The sequence below is a fragment of the Rhipicephalus microplus genome, chromosome 3, assembly GCF_043290135.1.
Source record: "Rhipicephalus microplus isolate Deutch F79 chromosome 3, USDA_Rmic, whole genome shotgun sequence".
NCBI lineage: Eukaryota > Metazoa > Arthropoda > Arachnida > Ixodida > Ixodidae > Rhipicephalus > Rhipicephalus microplus.
This window is the reverse complement of record NC_134702.1, coordinates 272534691-272553523: the sequence shown is the minus strand read 5'-3', so window position 1 is coordinate 272553523 and position 18833 is coordinate 272534691. Positions and strand designations below refer to the sequence as shown.

The 18833-nt window shown below is 48.3% G+C and overlaps 1 protein-coding gene across 1 annotated transcript in view; it reads right to left on the bottom strand.

Moving 5' to 3' along the window:
- LOC119159806 (calcium-activated chloride channel regulator 2-like) overlaps nucleotides 1-18833 on the bottom strand; it is a 665495-nt gene that overhangs the window by 181057 nt on the left and 465605 nt on the right. The window lies entirely within an intron of this gene.

Sequence of the window (18833 nt, the reverse complement as noted above, 5' to 3'; positions counted from 1 at the left end):
AGCCTCTGTCGCGTCGAGCTACACACTCTTTCTCGTCTCTTTATTTTGACTCGTTCAAATGCTTTCGCGAAGACTTCAAGTGACTTCCGTAGAACGAAGCCAACGTTGAAGCTTTCATCGGATAAACACCCAATGCATGCCCGGGCCAGTGAGTAGAACCACTTCAATTTTTTAGGACGGTTACTTGCAGGGCTAGTTGGTTCATTTCAAGATATGTAGTTTTTTGCCAATGATTGCGTAGGCATCACGTGGTGGCAGCGCATTGCACTAATAAATTTTAAAACTGTTTCACGTCTTAATCTGTAACCAGAAAAACGTGCGTTAGTTGCGGCGTCGCTTCACGTGGGAACGAGTCGCTAACGCAATAATTAGTTCTGAAATTCTATTACCAGGTAACATCAACCAGGCCGTTGCGATGAAAAAAGGCACTGTTGCCTCGCATGTGTCTTCGTAGCTAGCCAATATATTAGTGCAAAAAACCCACTAGTTATTAGGTTACCGCAGTCGCGTTTGAGAAACATCGCATAATTAGGGGTCTGGTTTTGCAATATTATGACAAAGAAAGTGTCACATAAATGAGAACTACCTCTTTTACTGCCACAGCCTCCTAGCCCACCTGACGTGGAAGCCGCTGTGTACAATGGGCAAGGAAGATGCTACTTGACATGGCTTGTGAAGAAGCAGCCCTGAGTGATACACGTGTTATGAGGTACCATTATATACATGTATAATATACTGCTGTTCACTAGTTAACTGAGTTTATTTGTTTACTTCGGAAAGTTTCATGCATAGATTATGCATTGATTTTATGCATTGATATCTGGTAATGTTACTTATTTTTCCAGACTGCCATGCAATGACAGGAGGACTACCTCTGAATGTCCACTCTGCAAGCACGTTGAATTATCTGAATGTCCACTACAACAGGTCATCTCGAACCTCACACATGTAATGCTGTATTTGTAAATGTTTTACCACGCATATCGTGGAGGGGTGCTTCAGATTGGCCACAAGCATGGGCTGTCTACCATGGCAGGGAATCTACACTTCAATAATGCTGAAACTGTAACACTATTAGTTAGATTGCGTGGCACTGCTGAGCTCAACAACACACTGATCCCATCCACAGTGGCCATATTTCGATAGGGGTGAAACACTAAGACGCTTTTGTGCTTAAAGGTTCGTTCGATTCGCCTGCGCCACAAGATCCATTTTACAAAGTGCTGCACCTCGCCATTCATTTCATTGGCGCAGCAATCGCATCTTCTAAATCATGCCATTTTTTAAAAAAGCGCAGGAGAGGTACAGGACCAAAACTACTTCATTACTTTTCTGTACATTCTGCTCTTACGGCGCTGGTTTGGTGCAGCCGCACGCACAAATTAACAAACAACATAGCATTAGACGTAAGTATACTCTGCCCACCTGTTCTAATGCGGCGTGTTATGCCAAGATGTTTGCACCTCATTAAAATAAGCGAACAAAAATAAGGATTCCACCTTGTCTTTCACTTATGATGCAGCACTGCTGAACTCGTGCTGCACAAGTTCTGAACTTCTCGTACACAGCCGTCAACCAGTTCGGCTTGGTGCAGGTGAACTAAACTGACCCTTCAAAGATAGAAGCTTGAACTAGGAAAAAAAATCTGTTAACATAAGGTGTCAGAGCACATGTTTCGGCAAGTAGTCTTGTCTCCTGTGAGGCTACAATGTAATTTGTTTGAACCCCTTGAAGCCAGAATGAATCTATATTTGCCCACTACTGTATGATTCACGATCACTTCTTAGTTGGCATGTGAATCGTCACAAATTATTAATTGCAAAATGAACAACCCCACAGTGAGGAGCAATAACAGGATTTCCGTCATTTAGTTGTGCCTTGTGAAAGTTTAGGAACAACACCCAGAACTATTTTGTCCTAATTAACTGTGTTTAGCTCACACAAGTTTACAAAAAGATGCGCCAAAGCTCATAAGGCTGCTCTCAATTGCTTTAGCTTTGCACGTATGTTCAATGTGCTTCTAAAAGAATAAATCATAAAGGTTATGAGCACTTGCAGCAAAGTTTCTTAAAAAGGTGAATGCTGCCGTGAAGAGGAACATTGTGTTCAATGCATGTGGTACTGTTTCTTTTTTCATATTGTCACGGGGTCGTGACGTGCCGAAAACAGGAGACTTTATGTGGGGATTTAACTGTTTATTTGGGCGAACCTGTGCCCGGTAAACGAAAAGTTCGATTACAGTAGCAGTCTTGCACAGATAGCAGTGAACGGAGCGTCGGCCGTCGATCAACTACTCACAAGCGGCGAAGTTCGTCGGCATTTATACTCTTGCCATCGAATGTTCCAGCGTTATCGCTGGCGGTGGCGTAGGTTTCAGAATAATTTGTACAGTTCACAAAGTGGACGTGATCTTATCGAAATGATTTACTAAAGTCGGGAAGCTTCTCGAAAACTGCACGCGCGTTTTGCGCTGAGAATTGCGTAGCGTTTTGGGGCGATAACAAAACTTAAGAAACGAAATGTGGCATTGCCCCCCTCTGAAAAAAGGCATCATCCCGATGCTTTAGCTAAAGATGAAGGTACAACAATAATGCAAGAAAAAACATTGATTAAATTGTGATACAATAATAATGCAAAAAAGACTGTTTCAGTTTGTTAACGCGCATGGAACGGCTTGAGGTGCTATTTTCGACAGATAACTTAGCTACCTCGGATGCACTGCCCTTGGGAAGAGCTTTTTTCTCGGCGTAGCGGGTGAGGTAGTCGGTAGCTACCACGATCCACTCGTTTTCAAAAGACGACGTCGGCATTGGCCCCAGAAGGTCCAGACCAATCTGCTGGAAAGGTCGGCAAGGTGGTTCGATTGGCTGTAGAAGTCTCGCTGGCCTTGTCGGTGGTGTCTTGCGTCGCTGACAGTCCCGGCATGTCCTCACATAACGAGTGATGTCGGTGGTAAGACGTGGCCAGTAGTAGCTTTCTTGTATCCTCGCGAGCGTGCGAGCAACACCGAGGTGCCCTTTCGTCGGATCGTCGTGCAGGGCCTGCAGGAGTTCTGGTCACAGAGCTGAAGGCGCCACAGGGAGGTACTTGGCTCGGAGCGGAGAAAAGTTTTTCTTTTGGAGAAGACCGTTTCACAGGAAGAACGACGCAAGTTCGTGCTTGAATACCTTCAAGACTTCGGCGGTCCTGCCTTCGAGGTATTCTATTAGAGCCTTATGTTCCGGGTTGGCCCACTGTCGTTCAGCGAAGACGTCGGTAGTTATCGTTCCCAAGAAGTAGTCGTCATCCGGGTCATCAGGTGGTGGTTGGTCGACAGGCGCACGAGAGAGACAGTCAGCGTCGGAGTGTTCTTTGCCGGACTTGTAAATGACAGTAATGTCATAATCTTGAAGTCTCAGGCTCCACCGTGCGAGGCGATCTGAAGGGTCCTTCAAGGTGGCTAGCCAACACAAGGCGTGGTGGTCGCTCACAACTTTGAAGGGCCTGCCGTAGAGGTAGGGGCGAAATTTCGACGTAGCCCAGATGATGGCGAGGGGCTCCTTTTCTGTTGTGGAATAACTGGCTTCTGCTTTGGATAGCGATCGGCTGGCGTAACTAATAACCCTTTCAAGTCTGTGAGCCCTCTGCACAAGAACGGCGCCAAGAACTACGCTGCTTGTGTCAGTGTGTATTTCTGTGTCGGAATTCGTCGACATGGGCAAGTAACGGAGGCGTCTGTAGGCTATGTTTAAGCTCCTGGAAAGCGTGTTCCTGCGGCGTTTCCTACTTGAACTCCACGTCGGCCTTGGTGAGGTTAGTGAGAGAATCGGCGATGCGGGCGAATTTTTTCACGAACCGCCTATAATAGGGGCACAGACCCAGAAATCGGCGCACCGCTTTATTGTCAGTGGGTGGTGGGAAGTCGGCTATGGCGGCTGTTTTCCGTGGATCGGGACGAACTCCAGACTTGCTAATAGCGTGCCCCAGAAACAAAAGCTCCTCGTACGCGAATCTGCACTTTTCTGGCTTCAGAGTGAGTCAGGACGTCTTGATGGCTTGAAGTACAGCTTCAAGGCGCCGAAGATGCTCTTCGAAACTCGAGGAAAACACGACGACGTCGTCCAAGTACACAACGCAAGTCTGCCACTTCAATCCTGCCAGTACTGTATCCATAACGCGTTGAAAAGTTGCAGGCGCTGAGCAAAGACCGAAGGACATCACATTAAACTCGAAGAGGTCGTCCGGTGTTATAAACGCCGTCTTCTCTCGGTCTCTTTCCTCGACTTCGATTTGCCAATAGCCAGTCTTGAGGTCCATTGACGAAAAGTACTTGGCGTTATGGAGCCGATCAAGTGCGTCGTCTATTCGTGGGAGAGGATACACGTCCTTTCTTGTGATTTTGTTCAGGGGGCGATAATCGACGCAGACACGTAGGGTCCCATCGTTTTTCTTCACTAACACCACGGGGGATGCCCATGAACTTTTGGACGGCTGGATAATGTCAACCCGCAGCATTTCATCAACTTGTCCCTTCATGGCCTCACGTTCTCGCGTCTAAACCCTGTACGGACTCTGACGGAGTGGTCTGGCATTTTCTTCGGTTATGATGCGATGTTTTGTGATTGGGGTCTGCCAAATTTTTGATGACGATGAACCACAATCTTCGTATTGCAGGAGCAGGGCCTTGAGCTGTTCTTGCCTATGGTTCAGAAGTCTGGGATTGACATCGAAAGCTATGGGAGGGGCTTGGTTCCTCTGAGCAGGTTCCGCCGAATCGACGAGGGCGAAAGCACTGGTGGCTTCGAAGATTTCTTCGATCTATGCGACAGTTGTTCCTTTGTTCACATGTTTGTACTCATTGCTGAAATTCGTGAGCACAACCGTTGCTTTGCCTCTCCGCAGGTCTGCAATTCCTCTTGCGACGCAAATATTTCGGGTGACCAACAGATGCTGACTGCCTTCAACGACGCCTTCCAAGTCAGGTGATTTAGGAGCGCCGAGTGAAATAATGACGCTTGAGTGAGGCGGAATGGTGACATGTTCTTCCAGCTTATTCAAGGCTTGGTTTCCTGACGACGTGCACGGCGGTAGTGCTTCTTCTGTGGATAACGTTATTGAATTTGTTTTTAGGTTGATGACATCCCCATGGAGGCATAAGAAGTGCATGCCAAAGATGACATCTCTCGAGCAACGCTGTAGGACTAGGAAGTCTGTAGGATAAATACGGTCATTAATGGTGAATCTCGCTGTGCATATTCCTGCAGGCGTTACGAGATGACCTCCGGCTGTGCGGATTTTAGGGCCTTGCCAAGCTGTTCTAACTTTCTTTAACTTTGCGGCGAACGACCCACTGGTGATGGAGTAGTCGGCTCCAGTATGGACAAGAGCGGTCACACTGTGGCCGTCAATAAGAACGTCGAGGTTGCCAGTTCGCCGTCTCGCATTACAGTTAGGGCGTGGCGTCGGGTCACGGCTGCGTCGGGTTGTTCCGCTGCTTCCATGTTGCGTCGTCAGGTCACCTTTGGTAAGTGAGGTTTCGCCGTCAGGGCTTTGCCTGGTTGGCGTTGTGTTCGGAAAGCTTCGTCGCGGCGTCATCGGAGGATCTTCGGTAGTTCATCGCACAGCAACCACACCTCCATCGGTTGCTGCCCTTATTTTCCCGGATACGGGCTAAGAGACCGGCCCCGCGTTGGGCCAGAGTACTGCCGAAAGAGTGGTGACGTGCGGTGGCTGCGTGCCGGCGAACGCGAAGGTCTTCGTGGTGTCCACTGAGTTCCTGTCAGATAGTCGGCGATGTCACGTGGTCGTTCTCCTGGCTGTGGACGCGGTGCATTGACGGCGAAGCCATGCAGTCCCATCTGTCGGTACTGGCAACGGCGGTATGTGTGTCCGGCCTCGCCGCAGTGGTAGCAGAGTGGGCGGTGGTGAGGGGTGCGCCAGACGTCAGTCTTTCTCGGTGCTCTGCGCTGGGCCGCTGGCGAACGGTATGACGTCGGTGGGGTGGTGGCGGCGGTGGCGTCTGTCGACGGAAGTGCGATGGGGCGGCGTTTTGGCGTGGACGGGGAGGAGCGTTGTGGCGCACTGCAGCGGTGTAGCTGATAGCTTCCGGCTCGGGCAGCGGTGCTTGGGGAATTCGAAGCAATTGCCGAACTTCTTCTTGCACAATGTCGGCGATCGAATCCACTTGAGGCTGCGCCAAAGGCAACAGCTTGCGCAGCTCTTCCCGCACGATCGCTCGGATCGTTTTACGCAGGTCGTCGGAGTTACTGGCTTGAGCAGCAGCGCATTCTGTAGTCCGGCGACGATTATATTGTCCGGTGCGCATGTCCAGGGTCTTTTCGATAGTTGTCGCTTCGGCTACAAATTCTTGGACAGTGTTCGGTAGATTTCTCATCAGTCTCGCGAAAAGCTCCTGTTTGACCCCTCGCATGAGGAAACGAACTTTTTTCTCCTCTGGCATGTCTGGGTCAGCTTGATGGAATAGTCGGGTCATTTCGTCTGTGAAAACGGTGACATTTTCATTTGGTAGCTGAACCCGGGTCTCTAATAAGGCAGCGCTCTCTCTTTGCGAGCGACGTTCGCGAACTTTTGCAGGAATGCGCCGCAGAAAACATCCCACGTTCGGAGCGTGGACTCCAGATTTACGAGCCAGGTCCTTGTGGTGTCTTCCAAATAGAAGAACACACGACGGAGCTTTTCTTCATGGTCCCAGTGGTTGAGGGCGGCCACACGGTCGCATGTTTCTAGCCAGGACTCCGGGTCGTCGATCGATGACCCATGAAAATTTTGTGGTCCCCGGGGTTGATGCATGACCATCGTGGGCTGGGACGCTGCGGTTGTCATTGTCGCTGCAGTCAAGGTCATGGCCTTGGTCTTTCAGGCCTTGTCTTGTAGAAGCCCGTACTCCAGTGGTAGCCCTTGCTGTCGGCGGCTTGTTCGCTGCTACTGGTTGGCGTCGGTGTTTTCTCCGCGAAGTGGGCTGGGTTCACGGCTTGATGAGGGCGTCCGGTACATGAACGAAGCAGCACCTCCACCAGATGTCACGGGGTCGTGACGTGGCCGAAGACAGGAGATTTTATGTTGAGATTTGACTGTTTATTTGGGCGAACTTGTGCCCGGTAAACGAAAAGTTCGATTACAGTAGCAGTCTTGCACAGATAGCAGTGAACGGAGCGTCGGCCGTCGTTCAACTACTCACAAGCGGCGAAGTGCGTCGGCATTTGTACTCTTGCCATGGAATGTTCTAGCGTTATCGCTGGCGGTGGCGTAGGTTCCAGAATAATCTGTACAGTTCGCAGAGTGAACGTGATGTTATGGAATTGATCTACTAAAGTCCGGAAGCTTCTCGAAAACTGCACGCGCGTTTTGCGCTGAGAATTGCGTAGCGTTTCGGGGCGATAACAAAACTTGAAAAACGGATTGTGACAATATAGCAGAGAAACGTCTGAGATTTTTTTGAGCTCATCTTCTTTTGTTTAAATTAAGCTGTCATAAATATAGTCTCTACCACTACGAAGTGAAATTTTGTGCACTGCGATCATGAAAAAAATCCATGAAATCGCACAGGTAGTTAAAACATACATGATCTTGACTTATTCACAGTCTCACTGCAAGATAGTACGTATTTGAAGTCCTAACCTCTCAAAGTAGCAGAGATAAAATAACTTCAGCTTTCAAGCACAAGTATACTGCAAAAGTAAACACAATAACAAGTCTGTAATAAATGCGACCTTTATTGATCTAGTATTCAGGCAGGTTCACATCATGTACCACCAATCAATTTCAGGAGTGCTTGCAAGAGAGTGCTCAAGTTCTATCGATATGTCTATGCGAAAAAAAGGATTGTGCTTAGGGCTGAGTAGATAGTGTGCTGTAAAAGCACCAACAAAGTTGTACAAACAACAAAATTGTACAATGTATGCCTAAAGCTTATTTTCTTAGAATTCGGCATTTTCGATCTGTAAGCACACACCTCATAACTCTGTTCTTTTAGCATGCCTGTTCACTGCATACGCAGCAGACCAATCATTACCTGTGACGAGAAATCTAGCTGTAGTAACTGTGTGACTTAACTGTAACAATAAATATTTAGGCCCATCACCTAAATACATATTACCTATGATATGGGCTCACGGCTGAGAATGAAAACTAGTGCCTACCCTGACGACACGACACGACATTGCACAATTGCGAAGCACTCAATGTAGCAATTCAGAGCGAAAAAAAATCATAAGTGCATGCGTCTGCAATTGCTTATTTAAGAAATTTAACAAAACTACATTGCTCTCAGTTTTCGAGCTATCTATCGGCAATATGCAAGTTTCCTTCCTGATTCCACATCATGCATTCACTTTACTTCAAGATCATGTGTTTCACGTGTGGAGTAGTGGTCAGCCTGTCTGGTTAAGAATACGTGATGTCTTAAGGTAATAGGTTCGACTCCTGCTCACTCAATTTTCCCCGCCACGGTGGTCTAGTGGCTAATGTACTCGGCTGCTGACCCGCAGGTCATCGGATCGAATCCCTGCTGCGGCAGCTGCATTTCCGGTGGAAGCGGAAATGTTTAGGCCCGTGGGCTCAGAGTTGAGTGCACGTTAAAGAACCCCATGTAGTCGAAATTTCAGGAGCCCTCCACTACGGCGTTACTCATAGTCATATGGTGGTTTTGGGACGTTAAACCTCAAATATCAATCAATTTGTTAATCAAATTACTGACCTCCCTGAACAAAGTCGCACAACGTGGTTTTCACATACAGTTCACCTTCCTTCCATTCTTTCCAACGTGGTTTGCTCAGTTTTCATTCCTTTCGTTGCAGTTCGTTTTCGTATCGTGATAATCGCACGCATAAGGCACCCGTCTAGTAGGCCCATTTCAAACGCATTATTCCTCACGCATTCCCATGCTCTCGCGTTTCGGTACAATTACAGCTCATGAAGAGGAAAACACTACGGACCTAAACTCTAATATATTGCCCGGCAAGGCGGAAAAGAACATGCCCGCGTCAGCTACATCTCGTATCGTCGAGCAGCTGACCGTGCTGCTAGAACGCCAGGCTACACCAGATGACACTTTTCGCCAGCCGCTAGCCGTGTCTACATACGATCGAGGGACACACGTACAAAAAATCGGTCGAAGACTTTTCGCGAGAGAAAGGGCTCGTTCTCACAGCCTTCCAACGGCCCATTTCGTCACCGTGACGTCACCAGTTTCTGTGTGGGGAGAAAATTTCCGACCCATTTTTTCTTCTAAAACGGGGTGACGGTGACGTAGGGCAATTCTCTCAGTTTCCGTCGCCAGCGCGGGGGCGCAGCCCCCTTCCTCATTGTACCGGAGCCGTTTACCCCTCGGCGCACCTCACGATCAAAAAAAAATCGCGGAGAGCACAAAAGAACGCAGGGATAGAACGACTGGGTGTTTGCATGGTCACGGAGAAAGGAATTATTCTGTACAAAAAAGTGCTCCTGTCGGCCTTGCAACCACCGTCGTCTGTCCGTACACAGCTCCGTCGCGTATTCTCTACGTTTTTTTTTTGACGTCACATAACGGGACGGATCGTTTGACGGCTGTGAGAAAGATGCCTTACAAGATTATCGCCACGCGCAAGCCCTCCCAGATGAGACCATTTTGCGACGCATTCTGCCCGTCGCCCTGTCTGGCTCTGCCACACGTTGGCATCATCGCCAGTCTTCCGGCAGTTGCTCCTATTTTGAACAGCTATTCGATGCCGAATTTCTTCCACCAGACGACGTCGTTCGCATGAAACAGTAACTTCGCTGGCGTACACAGGCTGAGGATGAAAGTCTCCAGGAATACATACGGTCCTTACAAGAGCACTACGACAACACGAACCCTTCAGCATCTGAAGCGGAAGAGTGACTGGGGAAGTTAGGCAGTCGCGTTCGCGTTTCCAGGCATGCTTAAGAGGTCGCTCATTTCCTTCATTCGACGCTCTCGCTAGAGCAGCGAGTGATATTCAGGCTGCGATGTTGGCGGAGCTCACATACCAGCCACCGCCCCTCCCGAATCCACTCTCGAGCCGTCCTGTGCGCAGCATGGTCGGTCTAACCCGATGGCTTCACCGACGGCCCCACCAAGGCCTCTAGACCCTTTCAGTCACAACAGTTCGTCTCCTCCGTCTGCCTTCACGTGAATAACCCAGGAACGTGGGACATCTACACCGGGCACCTCCAACCGAGATCCGCCCGTAGAGGCCACCACCCACTCTACTGCAGGAAGCACAAGCTGGAATCCTCTGGTATGCTTTCAGTGTGGAGGTCGGGGCCACTACAGACGTCAGTGCCCTAGCAGATAACACCTCGGTCGCCCGGGAAACGACCTGGGCCTGTGATGGCGAGCGCATGCCTATTGCCGGCCAGCACTTTACCGCCCCCGGGGGTCCTCTCACTTTACGCAGGTCCTGGAAATCATTTTTCGGCCTCTACGTGAGCTATGGCTCGTATTCAAGAGCAGCCAGGCGCGTCGTCGAGGCGTCGACGCTGGGTAATTTGGTCTTCGCATCATCCAGTCGCCAGGAAGCACAATTGCAGGAAACTTTCGGCAAAGCAGCACATGCCCAAAAAGATAAAGCCGCATCCTTTCCTGAACGGACAATAATAGAGAACCGAAAAACCACCGCTCCTTCAAAGTTCTCCCCAGCTGATAACAGCCATGGTGTACTCTACAATATGGTAAGCGGTCTTCCGTCCCTCGCCACTCACGCTGTTGCGTTTGGCAGGCCACCCTTTTGCTGCGGTCGCCAGAACGGAAGAAAGGCAGCCACCTCATTTTGTGGAGATATAAAACAGCGCCAAGACGCCCTGCTGTTTCCATGTTCTGGGCGCTTCATGGCTGAAATTACTCTACGGAGCACCACTGTCCTTCAGGTCCGTGCAGAAAGGCGACACGTGGCGTTTTCGTGCACTGGTAAAAGGTATACAATGCAGAGCTTCCACCAATTACGGACGTCAGACCACCACTCTGTGCGTCTCTGACTGATGAGCCGCCGATGCTCAAATCAGTACAGGATGTCCAGGTATGGCCCCTCGCAGGCGCCTAGACCGCAATCGCCGTTCGAGAAAGCTTGAGTGGTTGGTGCTAGCAGGGAGATGACAAACACGTTTCATCCCGCTCGCTGGAAGCAAGATTCGCCGGAGAAGGCAGCGTCGCCGGGACTATACACGTGTTTGATTTGCTTATGTGTGTTTTTTAGGGGCGATGCCGTCATAATGACACTCGTGTATGCTGTGGGACAGGTTATTGGATAGTGCCGTTGGACCTATTCCCCGACTTAAGGATCTGGAGAGGTGAGACTATCTAATCAGCCCTCGCGGGCTGCTTGTGTGGTTCACAGAACTTGTTCAATAGACAGCCTTTTTTAATGCAGAGCTTTCAATGTAGAGCTTCGGGCGAGAGAGCGTAGCCATGTAAAAAACGTAAATAAACCCTTTCTAGGAAATTTAACCTCCTCCTGCCTCCGCATTTTGATGCCGGCTCTCCGATGCCGCCAACTCCGGTTGCAACAACGTGGATAAAGCATCATACGTGATGGTTTGCATGGCAGGAGTAATTATCCCGGCTCTTATAGATATTCGCTCAGCTGTTTATGCTTTAGAGGATCGCCTCAAGAAGGCCTGCGAGATTAAATGCTTAACTTTGCGAAGAGTAAACGCGAAATGGCGCGTTGCTTCTGCTCAAGTCGTTCCTGCTACTCTTGCAGCTCGTTTAGCGCCCATCCAGCTGTTACACTCGATGGGCGGAAATTTTGTCAACATTTCCTACACCTACCCGGACTTTCTTGCCCCATGGTTTTGGGACAAAATTTCATAGCCAAGTCTGGAATTGTGCTTGTTGTCCGTAAGGGCACTTACAGCGACAACAAATTAAATTCACTCTCGTTCGTGCCTACTTTGCCAGAACCCTCGTCTGATCTGCTTGCAACAAATGTCCTTTCGTTCTTCGAGACCGCAAACGACTTCTTAAATGTTATGGAATCCTTCAAAGCACCATCAGAGCTGAAAACTAAATAGAAACAGCCCTAAACCATTTTGCGGCGATGTTCACAGCGGCTCCTGATAAGGTCAATGTACTAAGACACTTGATTGACACAGGTGACGTCCTCATATCTGTTTCAATCCGCGTCCCCTAAAGGTACACAAGCGCTGCTCCCAAAGAAATGCTCGCCACTGGTGTTGTAAGAGCGTCTAGCATTCAATTGGCGTTTCTAGTAGTTTTAGCTCCAAATAGGGATGGCCCTGCGTGGTTGCGCGTTGAACACGGGTGGTAAAAGGCCGGCACGGACCGAGACTAGTACCCTTTTTATCAATCGACTCTGTTATGTACTTCTTTAGGGCCGCCAAATCGTTCACTATATCATTGACTGTAGCAGAGGTTTCTTGCAAATGCCGTTAGCAGAGTGTGATGCCGAGAAAATGGCATTTACTTGCCACAGGGGATTGTTCGAGTTTACGAGGTTATCTTTCAGATTGTGTAATTGCCCCACCACATTTCAGCGCGTCATGGATATTGTGCTTCACGACGCCAAATTCAACTATGCAGCGGACTATATGATTGACGTGGTAGTCTTTTCGCAAACCTTCGACGATTACCTGATTTAACTCACTGCAGAATTACAACGAACGTAAAATGCCGATATTACCATCAACCCCCGAAAGTTCCGTTAGTCTCAAATAAAATCACCCTTTTAGGTTTTATTGTCGAGCAAGGCACAATACGATGTGATGAACAGAAACTCCAGGCAATCCTGCACTATCCACCAGCAATGGACATCAAAAGTCTGCAATGGTTTTTGGGTATGGTGGGCTTTTAGCAGCACTTCGTTCCTCACTGCGCGATTTGGCAAGATCACTTCACCAGCTCTTGCTTAAGGGTTTCCTTTCGTATTGGACTAACGTGGAGCAGGTAGCAGTCCAGGCTCTCTCGGAGGCTATCACTGATGCATCATGGCTGCGCCTCCATGAACTACACTTCCTTCACTGTGCAGACCGACGCAAGTGAATATGGGCTTGGAGCAGTTTTGCTCCAGGTAAATCCAGGGATGCTTTATCCACAAGCGTTTGTGAGCCACACGCTTTCGGGTGCAGAAAGCAACTACACCGTATAAAGGAAGACTGCCTTGCAATCGTATTCGCACTGAAAAAATTCAACAAGTACCTGAATAGAGCTTCATTTACGATTGAAACCGATCACCAGGTGCTATCATGGCTGTTGAAGCTAAAAACCCATCTGGTCGTCTGGCGCGGTGGGCTCCCTTTCTTTAGAATTAAAATTACAAAGTGGAATACAAGAAAGGCATGGCAAAAAAAGTGGCCGACGCACTTTCTGGGGCACCGCTGCCCGGAGATGGTGAATCAGCCGCCAACGTGGTGGTTGCGACAATGCCTCAAGATGCATAGAACACTGGTCTCACGGCAGCAGCTTCTTGACGCTCAGAGAAGTGACGACCAGTGCAAGCGAATTTGCAGTGGCCTGGCACTACCCGTGCGACCGGGAATACATGGTCTGCAAACAACTATGGCAGCTACTTGCAAGTCGAAGACGGCCTGCTTATGCGTTACGTTCCCTCACTTGATACGCGTGATGGCAAGCCCCTATTCCACGTTTCCATTCTTCGGACTCTACGCAAAAGTTGCTTGGCATACTTTCATAACACACGCCACGCTGGTCACAGTGATAGAAAGAGAACCTTTGAAATTCGGGTCGTATCGCCACAAGCCGCACATGAGAAAGGACTTCACATCATATATTCGCACTTGCTTTACCTGCCTGACCGCAAAACCAGGGGGAGGGGTATCGGCACTTGTTAGTAGTCATTGACCAATTTTTAAAATGGGGAGAGCTGTGCCCGTGACACCGGCTCGATTCAAAAGTAATTTCCGATTGTCTACTGCAGGCATTCACTCGCTTCGGTGTTCCAAAGCAGCTAATAACAGACAATGCCACATCTTTACCAGGTAGAAGATTTGCGGACACTTGCAAAGTTCTTGGTGTACACTAAAAAAAAACGACACCTTATCACCTTCAGGCCAACACAACTGAGTACATCAACAGAAACCCCAAGACAATATTGGTGGCTTTAACTGAGCGGCACAGGGACTGGGATACCCGCGTACAATAAATGGCATTCGCCGCACGAACAACAGTGAATCGTTCAACTTGCTTTACTTCGGCAGCCATTCTCTCAGGTCGTGAGCTCAAATTCTCCATCGAACATGCGCTCTCTCATGACACGCAATCACCACGCTGTAACTAAATAGAATTCGCACAGAATCTTTCCAGCCGTTCAAGGGAAACTTTGTGGGAAGAGAGAGAATTTGCAACTAGCCCGCCTGGAACATTGCAATCAATATAACAAGGGCAGGCGACCTCTTGAGTTCGCGGTCGGCGAGGAGGTGCTCCACCGCACGCATCCACTCAGTGACACAGAAAAAGGGTTTGCTGCCTCCCTCGCACTACAATGGTGTGTTCCCTACGGGATTAGAAATCAGATTTTAAGGTTAGCATACCTTCTTCAGAACAAACGCGGTGGTCGTGTAACAGGTCCTGTAAACGTGTGTAACCTCAAAGCTTACTACGAGTGCCTACTAGACGCGTTACTCATTTCGCCACTATCTTCGACATTGCTGCCCCGCGTATGAGTTGTTTGTCAATCAGGATGCGGTGATTTTTTTGTTGTTGTTCTCCTTCTGAAAGAAATCTAGCCTTTCGCAGAACACCCACAGCATCTCCAGTGCCAACTAACCCGTGACAATGCAGAATGCAGACAACCGTCATGAAACGCCGCCACAGGCTGCTGTAACGCCGACACAGACCTCGTGCACGCTCCATTCTGTGCAACCAGTGAGACAAAGATGGTTCACGAAACGTTATGCGATGTGTGACGGGTGCGCAGGCTCCGTTCAGTGCAACTAATGACAAAGACATGCGACGAGTGGTGATGTGTTGTGGTTTCTCACAAACTGCGTGACAGGAACACGCGACTAATAATGAAGTGTTGTGGTGCCCGATAAGCTGTATTCAGTAATCAGGGACCGCTCCTTAGTTTACTGTTTTTTATTTTATGGTGTTCATAATTGCCTTTAGCAGTCGGTGGACCATGACACTCAGTGGAGTGTCCTTTTTTTCGGGGGGGGGGGGAGTGTCGTCGGGACGATGGGCTCTTTCTGCAGCACGCATGGTGGACGCAGGGTGAGGAGAGCCTAATGCGCGATGCACATGCGAGGGACGAGCGTCAGCATTGAAAAAGGGGGCGAAAACGTGGCTCGCGGATAAAGAAGGGGTGATAGAAGCCCGTTTTTTTCCGTGGCAGGGAGCAATGGGATGCGGCGTCAGTTGCGCTAGCCGCGAGGGGTGTTTCCTCCGTGCGTGCTACAGAGGTGAGGCCTCGCCGGTTTAGGCCTCGTCGGCTATAAGGCGAGTCAATGGCCGGCATTCTACAGCGAGTCGCGTGTGAGTTTTATTTTTTTCCTGTTATGCTCCGTGCTGGCTTTCCTGTCGTTGTTTTGTTGCGTATGTTCTTATGAACACCTGTCTGCGGGGATTGTTTCCTCTGGGTGTTTGGTCCTCCTGTGTGCGTTAGTGCCGTGTTGATTGAGCCGGTCCGGAAGGCTTTTGGTGATTATTTTGAGTAGCGAATCAAACGTGGTTCTTGTTCTCAGCGTTAATGGCTCGATCCTGAGAATTTCGTCTCACTGAACCCCCTGAGCGAAGGCGGGGCCTTCACATTAAAAATTGTGATTGCCAATTTGTTCCTGGGGAACATAAAATTTAACCCATTTCTCTCATTACCACAGATGTTCATCAATTCCTGCAGATTATCCTTCTTGTCGGCTATTATTACTATATCATCAGCATACATCATTGCTGGCAATGACTGTTCAACGTGTTCACTTACTGAGCACGAGAGAAGCTGAAGCGGAGTCGACTCGACTCTAATTTGGCTTTTAGTTCCTGTGGATACAGCATAAATAACAAAGGTGAAAAAGGACATTCCTGCCGCAACTCGCGTTGTATCTCTATACGTTTGCATACCTCCTATTCTCATTTTATAACTACCGTGTTGGTATTAGAGATATCCTTTAGACGATTATTTATTCCATCTTCCACATCTGTTCCACCCCGTATTCCACACAAATCTTCTTGAATCCCACTATCATAAGCTCTCTTAGTATCTTGAAGTGCCAGTCACAGGGTCCTGTGTTCTTTTCGCGCTATTTCAATAGACTGCATCAATGAAAACAGATTGTCTTCCAGCCTCCTTTGTTTACGGAGTCCATTTTGTAGTACTCCCAGCACCCTCTCACTCTCGATGCATGTCTGTAGTTTTTCCTTCACCATCTGCATCACCAGCCTTTAAAAAAACAGACGTCACTTTTATAGGACGGCACTTGTTTATATCAGCTTTGTCCCTCCTTCCTTATAGGTCATGCTCATCCTGCTTACTTTTCACCCATTGGGCACTTCACAATCTACTGTTTCTTTGCTCACTGCCTTTCTTATTGTTTGCTTAGAGTTTAGTCGTAATTTTTATCAGCATACTTGGAATGCCGTCATGGCCTGTTGATTTGCTATTAGGGATTTTCTTCTCTGCCCTTTCCCGTTCTCGTTAGCGCAGTGGACCCACTGCGCTAAATTGTCCATTCTCATCTGTTATGGTGCTTGCGGCGCTTGTGTAACACGGCAAAAATTATTAATCACATTCTGTGTGTTTGCCCTTTATACGCAGTTGAAAGACAATCTCTTAAGTGCATCACAGATGACCTAGACTGCCGACCCTTTTCGGAAGAGAAACTTTTGGGTGCTTGGGAACGTGTAGATCACGCTCAACGCAGTTTAAAGGGCCTGCTCGCATTCCTAAGCAAGACAGGTTCAGATTCCCGTCCTTAGACAATCTGGTAATGTAGAAACTTTTGTGTGTGTACTACATCGAACGAGACATTGTGTGCAGTGACGTATTGTGCTATAGCACAATCACTCCTCATCATACCCTCCTATTTCTTTCCCTTTTCTCCTTACCCCCGTGTAACGGAACATAAACCCGCTTTTAAGGCCGGCCTCTCCTCCTTCTTATTATTAAACACTTTCATCTTTTTCTTCTTCTTGGTGTTTAAATTCTTGTGTCATTAGTGTTCTTATACGCTCCATTGCCTCATCCCCTTCTGGTGTAACCCTTTGAACAGTAGTTCTAATTTCTGCGCCATGCTTCTCTTAATATTCAGAGAATTGAGATGGTTTCAAAACTTTGCAGTGGCCTTCCTATTTTTTTTCCTCCATCATCTATTGGGCACCCTTTCTTCTGATATTTTAGCTGATCAGATTGGGCGCTTTTGTTCTGCAACTTAGAAAGATGTCCCATTAACTTTTCTCATCATCTTGTGGTTCACTCCTCTGTTCAGCATACCTGTGTTCCATGAAGGCTTAATGACGTCTCACAATGGCTCTCTTAACTTCCTTATCCCATCAGCTCTTGAGTTTGTGACTGCTTTTCCCGGTTGATCGGACTCGTACCTTAGCAAGCTATAACTCAAACAATCAAGTTATATTTTAGTATTTCCACTCTGTTTTACTATCCTCCATGATTATCTTCCTAATTTTTTCAGTTCCTATATATATTTGCTTCCTTAATAAATATTTCCACGTGGTTGCTGATAAAGTGTCCTTCCCATTTTCTTTTTTCTTCCAAAACTGAGCTTGATACGTTTGTGATCGCTACCTATGCTTCTGGACTTATATATTTCTAGGTTCATCACTTTTAGCCGATCATACATCTTATGTGACATCATCGCATACTCTAATGTCGACTGCACCTTTCCCACCTCCCGTGATATTTGACCTTCACACTTCTCAATACGGTTGTAAATGATTAAATAATGTCTTTCACACTTATTTATTAGCATTCTGCTTGTTGGGTCAGTATATTCATCCACATTTTCTATGTGTGAATTCATATCTCTTATAATATTTACCTCACACTCTTCTCATAATTCTTCAATGTTATTTTTTATGCACTGCATCATTTCTTCGTTTTCCTCTGTGGCTTTTGCTCCTACCACAGGTATACAAAACCCAGGAGCGTCCTCTGCCACTTTTCTTTTTGGCCATAAATATTCCCCTCACTCCTGCTTCCCCTCACTCTATGCCAGATTCGACTTTTATGAATGAATGCCCCAATACCACCACCAATGCTGCTGCCTTCTGTTCTATTACAATATTTCCATGCGTAGTCCACATTGCTAGGTGGATTTTCCAGCTTTGACACACCATCGCCACTTGCAGGCCACTACATCAACGCTACACTATTTCTTTTCAAGGACCCAGCATCGTGCACGCGCATGCTTTCCTCCGCGAAGACACCGTCCACCTTTCAGCAGACCCTATTTAGACATTCCTCGTGACGACAAGACCTTCACTTTGTGCATCAACGGGAACGACTTTCGCGTCTCGAGTGAGCGACTCAAGCCCGCATACATCGCTGCGAACGACCCGGGCAGTGCCGCTCCTTCCTCAGGCATTGTTACGACAGGCCCTGGGGAGCCAAGCAGGGAGAGTTTGGGGGAGAACCGGTTCTTGACCTGACGGTGTCGTCCACCCCCACCTCTCCATTCGGGTTCCTCCTCGCCGGGAGAGCTCCGGGGTCTGCTGTGCGTTCGTGACCATATTTGGTAACATTTTGGGGCGCCGGGACCATATATGGACCTCGTGTTGGGTTGTGCCACTCCTTGTGTTGTGAGAGGTGTTTTCCCCTCCCTCGTGGCCGAGGTGCCGGCGACACCGTATTGGCTGACAATGCGGACAAGGCGCCCAGTGTCAACAACGTGGCGCTATAAAATGCCGAAGA